The sequence below is a fragment of the Herpailurus yagouaroundi genome, unplaced genomic scaffold (genome assembly GCF_014898765.1).
Source record: "Herpailurus yagouaroundi ecotype Mexico unplaced genomic scaffold, PumYag 28, whole genome shotgun sequence".
NCBI classification, from domain to species: domain Eukaryota; kingdom Metazoa; phylum Chordata; class Mammalia; order Carnivora; family Felidae; genus Herpailurus; species Herpailurus yagouaroundi.
Genome location: NW_024412376.1, coordinates 16344132 through 16357900, shown reverse-complemented (window position 1 = coordinate 16357900; position 13769 = coordinate 16344132).

Genomic DNA, 13769 nt, shown 5'->3' with positions numbered 1-13769 from the left:
CTACAACCTGAAGGGGCTTGACAAAGACCTTTCTACCTCTGTGATTCCATGTTGATCTATACCTACAGACGTCCGTGGCACAGAAGAGTAAATCTTTAGATCCTTATCATCACCAACATTCTGTATTTGAGAATCGAGACTCTTTAAAATGACTCCCTTGGATAAAATGGCTGATTTCCACCATGACCCCCTCAACAAGGGCTATTATCCCACACTGATTTATTACTTCGCATAGTACTTCTCTCATTCTGAAAAAATACTTTATGTTTTTGTATTGTTTATTTCCCTCAGTAGAAAGTAGGCTTCACAAGGGCAGGAATTTTGTGTCTTTTTTCACTTCCAAGCTTCTAGCACCTAAAACAGTGCCAGAGAGTAGGATCAAACTTGTTGAATGTTAGTTTAATTATGAAAATACTTGGTATGTCAGCTTTCCTGCTGAGATGTATGCCTATCTACTTAGAATGCATTTCAAGTCAAATAGACTCTAAGAATATTTAGTAATGATTTTATACCATCTATATCCTGATTTAGCAACATTTTGCTAAGATAATGTCATTTTAATCATGTTTCTCAACTAAAGAGAAAGAATAATAAATTAGTCATGTGACTGTACTGTTCTCGTTTCAAACTATTTTTTTTAATTTGCTAATATGTAAAAAATTTTATCTGTTTAAGTCAGTTGACTTGAAGTGGAAAACCAGGTTGAATGTTCTTGATAATATAATGCAATAGTATAGTATTTCTTGGGATGATTAAGATAGTGTCTAAGAATTGCCTTTAACCACCTACTTGTATTCACATTTTTCTTCCTTCAGCAAAACGTGTTTTGTGACTTTGATAATTAACCTGAATTAACAAATGTCTTATTCATTAGTTGTAGTAACAACATGAATCATTTTTTTATATTTCCTCAGCTGTTTAATATGTGAAACGGAATAGATTTTTTAAACTTTCCGATGACCATGACCAGCATACCTAAATAAAATAGAAATATACAAAGAAAAATAAAAATTCGGGCAGACAACACAATTTGTGGTCAAGAATTTCTGGAATTGTCTAATTTGAATCCAGCTCTGACACTAACTCGTGATCTTAATGAAGTTGTTTAACCACTAGGAACTTGACTTTCTTCCTATGTAAAAATTGGGTTAATAGTAGGACCAACTAGTTGGACTGTTAAAAGCTAACAGAGATAACAGTTGGAAAGCATTTATCACAGTATCTGGCAGGCAGTAGATTTTCACTAAATCTTTGCTATTATTGCCATTTTAAACTTCAATTGGCTAAACATCTTTATCAAAGTATCTTCTGGTAAGTGTAAGTCTTTAATCAAGATCCCACATGGGTTTACCAAGAATCTACTACTATGCTAGCAATATCACAGTCATAAATATCCATTATGTTGCTGATACAGCCTATCTTAGGATCATTTCTGAGAAACAGAGCCCAGGCAAAAACAGATGTGCTAACACTTTATGGAGGAATGCTATCCAGAAACATAGGCATGAGGGGTAAAGGGAGGGAGATCAAAACCAAGTAATGCTGGACACAGCTTCACGACGAGCTAATCACTCATTTTCACAAGATATCTTCAGTGTGCATTTATGAAGCCACTCAGTCTCTAAACAGTCTTTTTACGAGGGAGGAAGAGAGTAGAATTTATCTACCAGCCCTTTCATTGTTCAAAATTTGTCCCAAGGGCATTATTAACACTTATCGGTTGCACACGCATGGGCTCCCAGTGGAAACCTTAGTATCTTGCTTCTGGGATAGGGAAGCCACAGGGCTAGAGAAAGAGATGTTCAGTGAGGATGGTGAGTCGCTGTTTTAGGGGCATGCCCATGAACAACATGAGGAAATAGTGAGCGGCTACCACAGTGAGCCTGTTTGTCTGTAGAAACAGGGACCTCTCCTGTCAGACAGCAAGGCAAGTATATGGAGTTGGAGTGCACAAATCGACTCTGATATACATACGCTAGCTAAAGGAGCTCAGAGTTAAGGGAAATAGGATTGAGAATTCCTAGACAAATCAAATCATATCTCTTCTCTTCTAAATTAGCCGGGCCTGGGCTATATCAAGTTTCTCCGAATATCTAAAGCACTCACAAGCAAACTCTATATGAACATCTCCATTAGACTCCAAGAACTCTGCTACTGTAACTGATCCTTAGGGGTTTTTTGTTGTTGTTGTTGTTTGTTTTTTGTTTTTTCAAATGCCATTTCCTTCGCTGGCAAGTAAATGAGCAAAAAAGTCAAACCAAACCCAAAAATGTGGCTGAAACAGTAACGGGGCAACATGTTACATGCTACATGTGAAGAAAAGAAACACATCAATTGTCTTCAAAAGCAATGCTAAAAATTGCTCATATTAAACAATTTGTAAACAGAAGTACCTTTAAGGCTTCTGTACAAGTTAATATTTAACATATATTTTACTGAGATACTACAATCTCAAGATATAACCAGACCTATTTGGGGGTACATCATATACCTGGAAAATATTTACTTTATCTCAAAGAAAATATAACATAATGGGAAAGCATTTGAGGTATATTCTGGTTAACTTTGAATGGAAAAAAGAAATTGGGGTGAAAAATATTAATGTATTTAAAATATGATGCTTAGCCCAGAGGGATTCTGCCTTAATCTGTTAGATCAGCTTCAACCAACGATAGATAAGTTGCTGCTACAGCGAGGTAAGTTTGATCATAAAATGGACGAAAGTAACATCAGTTTTAGAAATTAGAAAGACTGAAAAGGACAATGGTAGACTAGATAATTTGGAGTAGTTCTCTGCTATGTATCAGAAAAGCTGGACAAGACATATTTTCTTTAAGGCATGGGGGAGCTAACATGTTAGTGAAAAGTTACTAGTTCGGGATCCTGAGGTACAAAAGAGAACCAGAAAAGTGTGCCCAGCTTTGTAACCACTTTTCATCTCTCCCCCACCCCATCCCACCACACCCAATTTGGAAGAGGAAGAGTGAGAGAGTGAGTAGTACCTTTGAATGAGAGAAGAGAAACAGTCCAGAGACTCCCAAAGGGAGTTTCCGGTTCAATGCCTTACTTTAGTTTGGAACTCTGGAGGAATGGGCGTTCAGATAATAGGGGTGAAGGACAAGGATAAGAATGAAGGTTATACGACTTGCAGGACTATTGCTCAGCTTAAGATCATCTCAATACATGAGGTTGGATTAAGATGATCCCCATCTTGCTAATGCTTCCAGATGCCTGGTTGAGAGAAAAGTAAATCCTCTCTAGAAATTAAAACATTATCTTCTTTTCTAGAATATTTTTAAGGGAGCTCTGTAAACACATTATCTGGGGCAGGGGTTTGGGGAAAAGCAGGCACAGAAAAGCAATGCTACTGAAAAACAGCAAAAACAAACAATAGAAACAGACCCACGAGAACTTCAAATTTAGAGTTAATACTCTGCTCAAGGACATAAGATTATAAATTTTAGTAAAGAACTGAAATCTACTTCTTAAAATAGAAATTCCAGAACATTTGAAAAACTAATTACCAAAATTAAGATCTCAGTGAACAGACCTGACAATAAATTTAAGATAATTGAAGAGAAAATTAGCAAACTGAGGTATGGGTCAGAAGAAAATTTTCAGAATGAAGCATAGAGGGACTAAAGAATGAAAAATACAGAAAAGAAAAAATATAAATTATAAAAGGATATAGTATAAAAGCCTAAGATGAATATAATGAGAATTCCAGAAGAACAGAAAGAGAATGGATATATAACAGCAGTTATAGTTAAGGAGAAAATGGCTGAGAAGGTAACCAAATTGATCAAAAAAAAATCAAGCCACATTTTCAAGAAACCATACAAAGCACAAGTAAGAAAAACTAAGAAGAAATCAACACCTGCTCGCATTGTGGTTGAACTGACATGGAAAACAATGCTGAAAAACAAAATCCAAAGAGAAAAATCATAACAGCAATTTTCAGAAAAAGACCACAGACTGACATCTGAGCCCTCAACACAACAACATAAGCAAAAATAAAAACAAAAACCAAAAAATGATCCAGAAAGCTATATTTAAAGCTATACTTAAAATATTTAAATAAAATAATGATTCAAGTTAGAATTATATGCATAGCCAAAATGTCCTCCAAAGATAAAGATGAAAGGAAATTAAGATATTTTCAGACCAACAAAAACAGAAAATTCATCTCCAGCGGACTTGCATTTAAAATGTTTTTCAGGCTGAATAAAACTTATCCAAAAAGAAATTCAAAAACTCAAGAAATAATAAACAAATATGGTAACTATGTGGGTGAATCTAAATGAATAAAGTATCTGATAAAAAAAAACTTCTGCAATGGGGCGCTTGAGTGGCTCAGTCGGTTAAGCCTCCAACTCTTGATTTCAGCTCATGATTTCATGATTTTGTGGGTTCGAGCCCTGCATTGGGCTCCGTGCTGCCAGCATGGAGCCTGCTTGGGATTCTCTGTCTCCCTCTCTCTCTCTACCCCTCCCCCACTTGCCCTGTCTCTTTCTCTCTCAAAATAAATAAATAAGTAAACTTCAAAAAATTTTTTTTGAAAAAATGAAAAATTTCTACGGTGAATGTCTTTGTGATGTTGCTATCCAAGGACCAAAACATAAAGGTATACATCAGTTTCAAATGTGCCTCCAAGCTAGCATCCCATAATGAGTTCAGCTCTCTCACCTTAGAGCTCTGCTGTATAATACAGTAGCCACTAGCCACATGTGGCTATTCTAAATTGAGATTTGTTATGAATCTCATGGACACATTGGATTTAAGAAACTTAATTTTTTTAAATATATAAAAATCTTAATACTTTTATCGATTCAACATTATGGATATACTGGGTTAAATAAGATCTTATTAAAATTAATTTCATCTGCTTTTTAAAAAATTTGTTCTAATGTAGCCATTATACTACCACAAATTTCAAAATTACATATAAGGTTCTTGTTCTATTTTTATTGGGGACTGCTGCCTTAGAGCATGAATTCCATTACCTCGAAATGGAAAGTTCCATGCTTGATGTCCACTCTCTGAAATCACTGAATCACTAAAATCATATAGAGTTTATTAATAGTAGAGACATAGTAATTCACGAACACTATGTCTTTTTGTCTCTAAGGTAGTTTCTCAGATTTATTTATCGCTTTGAGAGTTATGTCGACCCATCAAACAAGATGGGTTGACATAAAACTAGATCTTTAAGAACTAGATCTACTTTCGGGGCTCAGTCGGTTGAGCTTCGGACTTCAGCTTGAGTCATGATCTCACGATCTGTGAGTCTGACCCCACGTCGGGCTCTGCGCTGACCGCTCAGAGCGTGGAGCCTGCTTCCGATTCTGTGTTTCCCTCTCTCTCTGCACCTCCCCCACTCGCACTCTGTCTCTCTCTCTCTCTCCCTCAAAAATAAAATAAACATTAAAAAAAACACAAAACACTAGATCTACTTTTAAGGATGTAGTTGGATGGAAAAATGCAGATTTTCAATTGCAGGAGCAGCTTCGCACTTTACACATTCTCCCCACGGAATCACCTTCTTGGTAGGAGCTCATCCTATCAGCACAAGTGGAAGCCCAAGTCACCTTTGGAACTATAAAATATTCAATTACTAAAAAAGGAAGGGAGGTATCTCTTAGAGATGGTTCGTGTTTGTTATTTATTACAGCATCTTGGCAAATACTTCAAGGTTTTGACATGCGAACAGCACTGTGAACAGTACATGGGACATGAGATGATCCATGAAGACCAGCCCATAAACTACAAATGTGGATGTCCACACACACACATCTATGATGGCACCACAGAGGACACAGAGACACGAGGCAAAAAGCATTATGCGCCTGTATGTGGGTATATATAATATGCATATGATAATTCTCCTCTCTCAAACCCAAAGGGACATTTACTGTGCTCTTCCTCCAGAACGTTCAGTAACCACGTATCCAGGAGACAATATTTTTTCTGTGACATGATCTTTTATCTTCGGGTCTCGTTCTTGTTCTCTTGTGGGTGAGGTGCCCGAGATAAAGAAGTGGTACTATAGGAAATGTACCAACTATTCGTGAGAACAAAGTAGTTCTACCCTTCTTTCTACTTCTACCAAACATGAAGCCAAGAATATGATCCAATTGACACATTGCCATCTCCACCTGGTACAGGATGAAGTCAAGAGGGGACAGATACTTGAGAAAATAATTTCAAATGTGCCCATGAATTAACCCCTGGCCGTATCCCAGCGCCATTTCTTCAAATTATCGGCCCTAATATTTACGCTTCTATTTTGTATATAAGGGCATTCACAACCTCACTCGTGCCAACCATTCCAACTTCATCTCCCATTACCCTCACGCGAGGCCTTTGCACTCCAGAAAGACCAGCTTTCTTATACTGTCCTGCACACGCCGTTTTCTTTCACACTTAACACTTCTTCCCACATGCTTTGACTTCTATCTGGAGTGTTCTTCCTCACTCCCTCTGGTTCCTTAAATCTATTCGTTCTTTATGGCTAAGCTTATATTTCACACCTCAGTGGACCTTCACCTCATAAAAAATGATTTTTGAAATCCATTTTGAAACATTTTTAGGCTAGTCTGTGAAAAACATGGGAAACAACATAACTTAATCTAGAGCAATTTTAAGGATTTCTTGAACAATTATTCACATGTAATGATTATGTAGAAACAGAGTATATGCTCCCATACATGCATATGAATAGATACATACTTTTGCGATTGCCAAAGGAAGATGATACGAGGCATTCTGTATACACAAATACGTGCACATACAATATTTATGTTAACGAACAAGCAAATTTTGCCACTATATTTGTAATGCTTTGGCAACAAAATCATTTTTAGCAGTAACTGGAGCTATATCTACCATTATTTTGTCGTTAGACTATTTCCTCACTGAAATGACTGAAATACGTGAGTTTATAAAGAAAAAAATAAACCACACGATATGCAAAGGGATACCAAATTAAAATTTCAACTTCAGTCAAGACAACAAAAACATGTTTCTCTTCAAATTTAATTTCCATGAGAAACTATTCTAAATTAAAACCTTCCAGTGCAGTGTCCTTCCATTTTTTGCATTTTTACTACCTAGAGATCAAACAGTTTGACACAGCAAAAATTCTGGTAGGTTAGGAAGAAATGCTGATTGGTTTGTTGGCTGGTGGCCGGGGGAATGTTATGACCGAGTAATTATGTGTTCTGGACAGATGCATTAACCAGGCTTGGGGCTGGAGCCACTGGATATTATTTTAGTCATAAGGCTAGAGGAACTGAATCATTTTCAAAGCATTGGCTGGCTGACATTGCCTTACTGATGCCTGTTCCAATGACTCTCTGGCAGTAACTTCCAACGCTGCACTTATGACATGGTAAACAAAAACTACATTAAAGGTTTGCTTTTTAATCATGAAGGAGTTCAACATTTCCACTAAGCTCTCTCGCTATTCATCAAGTCACATTGAAGGCTATTGCAGATTTTCACAGTCCTGTCTTCTGACGGAAGAATTGTAGCAATGTAACAGGCAGAAAGGCTTGATTTTTGTCCAGCAATAAAAAGGCACATGATCAGAATTCAAAATGATAATGCACTTTTACAATCGCTCTTAACTATTAAATAGACCGAAAGCTGACAACGCCTTCTGCTTTTTACCAGTGACTTACTTCAATTCATAAAATGCCATTCTTTATAAAGTATGCGTGTTTAATGATCAGAAAAATATACATGATAATGAAATAATACGGTCAACACGATGGCTTTTGGCTTCTAGGAAAAGACAGTAAGTCCCATAATAACTGGTTAGCTTCAGGTAACTTTTCGTTTTGTGCCATTTAGACTTGAAGCTTTACTTTGACATCCGGTACTAATCATAAATTTAATAATAATTTAATGGGAACCATGCTTAGTTATTGCAAATATTTTTATACTGGTTATTAAAAAACTTAACTAATAATTTTAATATGACTTAAAATAAAAGAATTTTTACCCTGAATGCTTTTGAATTATAAGGGTATAGTGACATTTTTCTCAAATATAGCACTACTACAGTAAAATGCAAATAATAAAGTCCGATTTCAGGACATTGGAAGACTTGAATAGTTTTTTCATAATAGCAAATGATTGACTTTGATAGCTGGCAAGGTAGGTGACAGAAAGATATGAAATTTCTAAGAAAAACACTTTAAAAGATGATTATAAATTAGTAATGAAATACATTAATATGATCATTAAAATCATTACGACCCCCTTATTATTTTTTATTAACCAACTCACTATTTAAAAAAAAAAATTAATGAGCTCTGAATGCTATTCCCTTGTAGTAAAGGGTTATCAAAAGTCTGAAGGGGTCAGTTAATTGGAAGGCAGTTAATGAACTTGTTAGGAAGAACTTAGAAAAAGTCCCTCCTAAACCATCAAGCAGCTCCTAAAACAATATAAACTGACACTTTATGTAATGTCAAAGAGGAATTTACTGAGAGAAAGAAACCTTAAAATGTATCTGAAAAGCAAAAGCCTAATAAATGAGACCACAATAATAAACCTGATGGAAAATGTCTTTCCCAGAAAATGAGAAACAAGAGAAAATTGGGGGGAAAGGAGGCAGAATAAAGACATCAGTTCAATCATGTGCAGTCAGAATTACACCATGTTTTAAGAAATGGTGGTTTATGATTCCAAAATACAGGATACATTGAAATGTACTACGTTAAGAATCGATGACAAGTCTAAATAGATCAAAATATTAAATATATACTAAAATATTATGATACTATAACTATACTATAATGAAACATTTTTTGCCCATTAGAATTTAACACATGAACTATGATGAACAGAAATATTTTACAGGGAAAGAATGTGCTGTATTTCAACATTGAGGACACACTGTAAAAACAGCTCATTTTAAATTTTTCTTTTTTTCCTTTGCACTTGGGACTCAAATATTTTCAGAAAATAATTTTTTTACTATAATCATTTTAATAAACTTATTTTTCTCTAAGTTGTTTTTAATTCCACGAATAGTGTTCACTAGTGGAACTAATTTATTGCCATTTAAACAAAAGGATAAATGAGTGGAATATGGATTAGTGCTATTTTATCATATATGGTATATTCAAGTCCTTTCTGAAAAATGAGAAATTAAAATAGTTGATAGTGTTGGTTAGGTTGTAAAATTAAAATATTTAATGTAATATCTGCCAATAACATATTTACAAAATATCATGAATAAATTTTTTCCCAATAAATGGATTTATTTTTGTTTACAATTCTAGTATTTAGTATTCGTTTCACTACTTAACCTATCCTCAGGCATTGTTTTCATTCAGTATATATATATTGGGGTATTTATATATTATAATAATTGTATGTACATCAGTTATAATAATTGCCTGTTTAACTGTAAGAAATTCTAGGACTCATTTTTCTCAAATGTTTTCATAAGATGCTTTTTGATTTTTAAAACCTATTCAATCAGACGTTCACCTTGCTGAAGTACCAAAAAAAAGGGGGGGGTAGGAGGGGAAAGACTTAAAAAAAAAAAGTCTCTGAATGAGCAAAGGATAAAATAAGGGGAAAATATTAAAAGGTATTCTGTTACCATAAAGTGTAGTGAATGTGAATTTAGCCTGGAGTGACCTACATTAAATACAGAAACTTACACGATATTTTCTCTGATGGATCTAAGGAAAATACATTTTCAAACAAGCCAAAAAAAAAAAAAAAAAGAGTACAAACAAAAGAATCCATGTTAATGTGAACTGATCCTCCACTAATGATTTTCTTAAAAGGAAAAAAAAGAAACTCTCTATAAAGCCTAAACAAGACAGAAAAGACCCACAGACACACATCTGTCATATGTTTGCTGCTTTATAGTTACTGCTTTAAGAAAGGATGTGAGTTATGAAGTGAGTCCTTTTGTAAACATTCTAATAAAGTCTGGGTAAGATATACAAGACATCAGAACCCTTCAAGCTGCTGTTCTCTAAATAATACTAAGAATTGTATGAGAGTCTCCAAGGTCCTTGTATAAATTGCTACACCAACCGAAAACACTAAGCTGCTGTACCATGTTTTAAATCCTTTTATGAAAACCGGTGTTACTCTTCTGTTTCCCGGAGAGGTGAGAACACAGCAGTGGAGAATCTATATTTTATAAGATGCCCATGCTTTTTGGAGGAAGGAGCCAGAACATTTACTTTAGGAGCCCTGATTTTGTTTCCCCCCCTAAAACCTCAAACCATTAGCTCTATTGAGGGTACCAAGGATGACATTAGCAAGACCACATTCTAGGCATTTATTCTTTAAAAAGACATCAGTGAGGGGGGCACAGAGAAGCCAATTAACCTCTGATCAGTTTATCAACTGTAGTCTTTAAAAACTGAAATGAAAAGAAAATAGATTTTAAAAGCATAGAACAAACAGTAGAATATCTCCTCATGTTCTCCCTTGTCTTTTCTAATAAATATTTTTGAACCCAATAATTTAAATCCCTTGAGATTAATTTCCACAGACTGTTTAAATAACTTAAATTCCTTCCTGTCTTCAGACTATAGCATTGCTAGTTCAATCCTATTCCTGGTGACCCTCCTGACTTTTAATAGCTTATTTTTATTATTCCTTTCTAAACAAACCAACTCCCGAAAAGGGAAATGTTAAAAATCATAGAAATTAATTCCAATAGTTAAAGAAAAAAATATTTTTCTTGGTTTCTAAGGATATTTAAAGAGAAGGAAAATGTTAATATCGCGAGAAAATCTGAAGCTGAAGTAAATAAATAAATAAATAATCTAACTCAAATCCACAAGGTGCTGTCAGATTATTGATTGTTAACAAGCTTTAATTGTTTAATGACCGGTTACAGTGTTAACAGTTCGAAACAACAAAGAAATACAAACAAAATGACAGAAGAAAAAAGAAGTTGAAAACCAAAAACGAACAGTATAGATTATGTGTATGGTTCCTGTAGAATGTGGAACTATAATACACTTCTTAAAAGTCTCCAATTAATGTTTACTGTTATCTCATGAGGATTTATGTTCCTTAAATGTAATGTTAAATTTAGTCTGTGACTCTAACATCAGGAATTTATTTTATTTTCTACAATAGGAATCACCTACGGAAAAGAGTGGCTACTGCAAAGTTAGATGCTAAAAAAAGAAAAATAGAGCCAAGTGTTTGAGAGAATAGAAGTTATAAAGATATTTTAATTCTTACTTGCCTTTCTCCTAACAACACCCAGCAACTCTGGGACCCTCACCCTCTTTAACTGATGCTATATAATATTTATGCACACATGACAACAAAATATGTTTCAATAAAAATATATTCGAGCTAGCAAAGCAAAATTGCTTTAAGCTTTTGATCTGCCTCATAGCTCACATCTCTGAAAGTCTTTTCCTTTCAACAGTTACATTCAAAAAGTCAAAGATATACAGCTGACGATTCAAGCTGAACAGCACCACGATAAACTATGGTTTCTCCTGAAGATAAAATACATCATAAATCGGTGCAACACTTACCTCATTTTAAATATTACTGTCTCCTTTTATCAGGTAACACTAGATGACCTCCTCTTACCTCCCTTCTTCCCATATTTTACGTGGGATTTTAATTCTATACAATGATCACAACCAGAATTTTTTTTTAATTAAAATAGGATATATGGCTTTAAAGGCTTAGGTTATCTGATAGATTTAAGTTAAAAAAAAATAATAATGAGGACAGATTGACTTCTGATGCCCTGTAAAATGCGGCAATAATGGAATTATATCCATTTTTAAATTGCAGTAACTTTTTATATTTAGCTGCAGTTTATCACATGATATAAAATGATAGGCAACACGGTTTAATAAAATGGAAATGCATTCACAACTAAATGGCAAAGAAAGATTTTCCAGGGAGTATATGACAACATAATATGTAGCTTTTTCTCATTAAAATTTCTATGCATGAACTACAGTGGCCCCATCAACACTGTATTTCCAGGGAAACACTTGATTTATACCGTCCAATCTCTAGCCAGAAGTTATCCTTTTTCTGGATACTCAAATCTGGATTACACTCCCCAAACTATTAAATGTGTTAAATGTACTAGTATAAATCCTGATTATCATCTACACAGCTTTGGATCCCTATCCTTCATCTTTCCTGGCCTGTTGAGAGGAGGGCTTTCTTCTTTGGCTGAAGTAAAGAGGAAGAAGGGGTCCCCTGGTCAGGAGAGCAGATGTGAGGGAGGGACCCACGGGCAGCAGATGGCCAGTCACCTGGCCGCTGGTTTGTCCTTTTCCTTCCAGGGCTGCCCCCCAGCACACACTAGTGCGGCCCTTCCAGATACTTCGGTCTTGTCTATCCCTGGGGAACACCAGTCACGAAGGGTTTTGTTTGTTTGTTTGTTTTGTTTTGTTTTTGTTTTTTTTTTTTTGTTTTTTTTTTTTCCCATTTCACAGTTGCTTTTATCTGAAACTGGGGCTGGGAATAGAAACCTGTGGACTCAGCCCCCTGACTCAGGCTCCCAAAGTACTCCGTCTCCTGAGTTCTTATCCTTCCAAGACACCTCAGGCAAAAGCCACCTAACGCACTCTTAAATGTATCCTTTCATTGAGAGGTCCGTTGCCCCTGTACTCTGATAACACACGTTTAGGGAGATTCCCAAGCTAGCTGAACATCTCTGTATTGACTCAGTCCATCCTTTTGTTTAAATTAAAAAAATATATATTTGTTTATTTTTGGGAGAATGCAAGTAGGGAGGGGTAGAGAGAGGGGGGGACAGAGGATCCAAAGGGGCTCTGCACTGACAGGCTGACAAGAGGAGGCCGGATGTGCGGCTCGAACTCACCAACCTCGAGATCATGACCTGAGCTGAAGTCAGAGGCTCGATGGACTGAGCCACCCAGATGCCTCAGGTCAACCCATACCTTTTAAAAATTATTCTTTTGGGGCTCATCGGTGGTTCAGTCGGTTAAGCGTCCGACTTCGGCTCAGGTCATGATCTCACCGTCCGTGAGTTCGAGCCCCGTGCGGGGTTCTGTGCTGACAACTCAGAACCTGGAGCCTGTTTCCGATTCTGTGTCTCCCTCTCTCTCTGCCCCTCCCCCGTTCATGCTCTGCCTCTGTCTCAAAAATAAATAAAAATTTAAAAAAAAGAATTGTGTTTTTAAAAAGTAAGAAAATAAAAAGTATTCTTTTTTACTATACCAAGACTGCTTACCGTGTGAGAGGTTTACCTACATGAGTGAATTATAAGTTATTTTCACATAGTATGAAAAAGAAATAAAATGCCTTTTATACAATCCTACTGCTTTCAAAAGCTTCCACTGAGAGCATACTTTGTGAGGATTTTCAGTTAGTGGTAAGAGATTTGTCTTGAGGTATATCAAACCGGTTCACCACCCCAGGCTCTATGGGAGCACGTCACCCATTCGCCATACCACTGCCTCGAGTTGACATGGGGTTAACAGTGCAGTCTACAACCTTGGAAACCAGTTCATCATATTCCTGAGGACCCAACTATACTTGAAGGGTGAAGTACCCAGAATTGAAGACTGCTGGCTTTCTTTCTCCCAACCTCTAAGCAGCATTATGTCTACACTGTAGTTTTCTTTTCTTCCTTCCTACTAGGGGGGGCAAAAAGTCCTTATTTTCCACAGATAAACTTCTCTACCTCTCCTCTACCTGCGCTTAATCCCATCTCCCAAGGACTTCGCATCATCAGTGGTCTGCTCTTGCCTCTGCTGCAGACCCTTTCCAAT